General features: G+C 42.2%; 1 long non-coding RNA gene across 1 annotated transcript; it reads right to left on the bottom strand.

Moving 5' to 3' along the window:
- Nucleotides 1–507: 507 nt before the first annotated feature.
- Nucleotides 508–3,775, bottom strand: LOC121109100. Its single transcript, XR_005862867.1, has 2 exons — nt 3,658–3,775; nt 508–986 (listed from the first exon to the last, which is right to left on the bottom strand). It is a non-coding gene; the product is annotated as an uncharacterized LOC121109100 (long non-coding RNA).
- Nucleotides 3,776–4,187: the final 412 nt, after the last annotated feature.

Raw genomic sequence — 4,187 nt, 5'->3', positions numbered from 1 at the left:
GTGAGCAAATTCGGTGCTCCTCTGATCAGTATTTCAAGAGCCTGTATGGGAAAGAAAGCACCAGAAAGCACTTGTAAAGCAGAGCAAGGGGTGTCAGTGTGGAGGGTTAATGAGTTCGTCAGCACAGTCTTGATGGAGGCTGTCTCTCAGCACCGCACCGCACTGGAAATGCCACATCTTATCCACTTACCCAGTTCCCCTTATAAATCCCCTATGGGCAGAGGTCTGCCTGATGCCTTAATGAACCCCAGCCCTGTGGGCTTTTAGTCCTTCCTGACCCTACAGGCCTGTCAGGACTCACAACTGAACACGAAAATCTATGTGCAACATGCAGGTGTCTGCAATAGTGGCAGCTTCCCTTATTGGTGATAGGTACCTCATCAAGGCAGTCCAGGGACTGTCCATTGTACCCCGAAAGAGATGTCTACATGGCTATATATATATATGTATATATATACACACACTCTATTGTTTGTTGGAAATAGTTTGAAGAGTAAGTAAATTGCATTTGGTACAAAGGAAATTTATGTACGTGGTGGTCATTTGAAGGGAACCAATTATTCTACCTGGAGACTGTGCATCAGACTCAGTGGGATGGTGCCTTTCTCCCAGTTTTCCTCTGCTAACAGGATCAAGCTGGGATCTGGGCCTTCTGATCCTTGATACTGTGGCAGCTTTGATGAATGTTCTTGTCACCTTCTGCATTGATCCTTTTAGTTCTTTTCATGTCCTTCTCCTGCTTGGCCTAATTCAGGAGATGGCTGCTCAGCAAGAATGTTGCTGTCTCTTTCACATGAGCAACATAACCTATCCAGGCATGGTCTGCTCAATAGAGTGGACACATTTTGTTCCAGATCTGCAGTAGGGTGGATTTGTGCATATCTCTTCACCACTTGCTTTGTCCCAGAGTGTCCCACATGTTTGCTCTGTCCAGCACTTAAAGTTTTTAAGGTCCAGCTCTGCCTGTGGTTAGCATGCACGTTTCTCTAAAAGAAAACACAGCCATTAGTTATCAGCTGATGGGAAATGAGGAGATGTTTACATGTTGTCTCTAGCAAATGTCCCAGCATCAACTCCTGACTCTGTGTTTGTTGTCATAGAAAGAGCATGAATGCGGAGGGGCAGCTATCAGTCCCAGGCCAAATACCATCAGATCGAGTGCTGCACTATTCTGCCCATGCATGGGGAGAACATCTCCATGTATGACATCTCGTCCTCCTGGGACCTGTAGCACAGATGTTTGCCAGCCCAGAGCTCCTCTGAACATGCACTACTGGTGTATAATAAATGTGTCACAAGATTGTTCCAAACTGTACTGGGTAATGAGTTTAGGTACGCTAAGAGAACAAACGTGACTGACAATGGCAGGTACATGTGTAGCATGGTAGCATGTGTATGCATTGAGTTTGCATATGAGTTTTACTAGAATACTCCCATATAAAATTGTCTTCCTTGTTGATTCAGGAACAAAAAACAAAATAGAAAGAAGTTCCTTCAGTAGTTCAAACATACCAATTTGATTAAAAATGCAACATATTTCTAGTATAAAGTAGAGGTACAATACTTCACCACTGGATGGCAGAATCTTCCTCCAGTCTAGCCATATAATAACAGAACTGTTTGCTAGAATTAAAGCAAAACTGAAACTGTCATAATCAGTCTAGCGTCTGATCAAAGTGGAAGGATCTACTGGAAATGTATTTGCAGAGAAAAAAAATTGTATCTTTTAGAAGCTCCTTTCTGACTATGACATCTGAGCTTTTAATATCTGTCTTGAATTCTAGGGCCTTTGTTTTTCTCCAGATTTGTCAGTGTCCCCCACATTTGCCTGCTCTGTCAATGTGATACTCATGTCTACACTGAGAAATTTTTCTCTCGAATCTCATTCTGTGTCACAACTAAATGTCTGAGCTGCAGAAATCACGACACATCGGGAAAGATGCTGTAGTTGGCAGTACTATAATCTCTTCAAAATAGAAACAAAATCCTAGCTATTGATACGAAAGCTCAAGTTGTGCTTGGACCAAAGACGACAATATTTCTATTAAAAGGTTGTGGTGTTTTGAAACAGTTGTTGGAACTTTTCCGAAATTACTTTTAATTAGAGAAAACTAATTCAGATCTGACATTTCTCCTTTTACTTGTGCTTTATACTGAGCAAAAGGAGAAGAAAGAAAATGAGCTAAGCCTTCATCTTTATCAAGAAGGAAGACAAATTTCGTTCTTAACCTTAGAGGGTTTGATACTAGTTTATGTCAAGCAGAGACTATCAGTTTCTATTAGGGGAGACTGTTAATTGCTTCTAGCTATTGTTAAGAAGCTCAAACTCTGCTTATTTTCTGAGATCTACTTCCATGGGTTGTATAAACCCTTGCTGAAAGTTTTCAAAAAGTTTTGAGTAGAATTATAAAAGAAACAAATCTTGTAATACTTGGCAATCATCATTTTAAATATTCAAAAGAAAACTTCCTCCAAATGATTGGCTTTCATATGGGAAACAAGAAGTTTACAGAGAGATCAGAAAGGACAAACACTATGGCAGGGCATAAAAAGCTCTTTTAGTGCATGAAACATCCACTTTATGTTTTTGACTTTCGCAGAGTACTGCAGCAACAAGTTCAAATACTTCACTATAGACTTTGTACAGAGTATGCCTTTAGAAGTCCGTTTTATTGTTATTGTTCCCCTCTCTTTTCAGGTCATTTCTGAATAGCCTACGCTACACCTTTTTATTAGCTTAGTTTTAGCTTGAAAGGGCCAAGATAGCATTTACACTGGTAAGAACTGAAATATGCTTTGTATCTCAACAAAAACCATAATACAGACCACAACAGAAGAAGTGAAAGTGAACAGGTCAGTGTAAGTGAAAAAGAAACCCACCAACAAAACCGACAAATAACGCAGACATTTCCAGAGGCCTGGGGGATACTGTTTTGTTGCAATGAGCCGAGCATCTTGAGCACAGAATCAAAGAATCATAGAATGGTTTGGGTTGGAAGGGATCTTTAAGATCATCTAGTTCCAACTCTAGACACCTCCCACTAGACCAAGTTGCTCAAAGCCCCCTCCAGCCTGGCCTTGAATGCTTCCAGGGAGGGGACATCCACAACCTCTCTGGGCAACCTGTTCCAGTGTCTCACCACCCTTACAGTAAAGAATTTCTTCCTAATATCTATCTTCTCCTATCTTGGCAGACATTGTGCTGGAGTAAGGTTCCAACAAGCAAGGGCAGCTCATATGGACAAACTCTAGCAAGGATTGGGAACTGCCTGCTCTCTCTGCTCTGGCAAATATTACCTAGGTCAAGAGGTACCTAGGCTCATCTTGATTGAAAAGACCCCCCAGTCACCTAAGATGAGGCACCACCCCCCACAGATCTCCTGGCATGTTCTCTGGAGAGCATCTTAGCTCTGAAAACTGCACAGCTCCATTTCAGAGAATCTTAGAATCATTAAGGTTGGAAAAGGCCTGTAAGATCATCTAGTCTACTCATCATCTCATCACTACCATGCTCACTGAACCCCGTCCCTGAGGGCCACATGTATTCATCTCTTGAACACCTCCACGGTCAAGTGACTCCGCCACCTGACCACTCTTTCTGAGAAGTTATTCCTAATATCCAACCTGAACCTCCCCAGTGCAACTTGAGTCCATTACCTCTCCTGCTATCACTGTTACCAAGGAGAAGAGATCAGCACCCAGCTCACTTCAGCTTCCTTTCAAACAGTTGTAGAGAGTGATAAGGTCTTCCCTGGGCCTCCCTTCCTCCAGACTGAACAATCCCAGTTCCCTCAGCTGTTTCTCCTAAGACTTGTGTTCCAGACCTTTCACAGCTTCATTGCCCTTCCTCTGTGATCTACCCATCAAGGTGTGCCAGAAGGTGAGTGGATTTGAGAAAATCTGGATTATAACTAAACAGGAATTTGCAGTAACCAGACCTAAGTGGTTTGAACAAGAAATTTACTGCTGTTAGAGCCAGTGGAGTTTACCCAGATAATCCTCTGTGTTTTCTTCTGTCCTGAATTAAATTAAATTAAATTTGTAATTTGTACTGGGGGAGTACTGGGCAAGCTGCTTCTTCACCTGAGGGCCAGTTTCAATTCCAGTAAAAGACCTCACTCAGTAGGTGTTACCATTTACCTGTGTTCTAGGCTCAGCAGAGAGATGTGGGATTCCAGCTGCTGATG

Source organism: Gallus gallus, chromosome 1 (assembly GCF_016699485.2).
Source record: "Gallus gallus isolate bGalGal1 chromosome 1, bGalGal1.mat.broiler.GRCg7b, whole genome shotgun sequence".
Lineage (NCBI taxonomy): Eukaryota > Metazoa > Chordata > Aves > Galliformes > Phasianidae > Gallus > Gallus gallus.
This window is presented reverse-complemented; position numbering and strand designations above follow the sequence as displayed.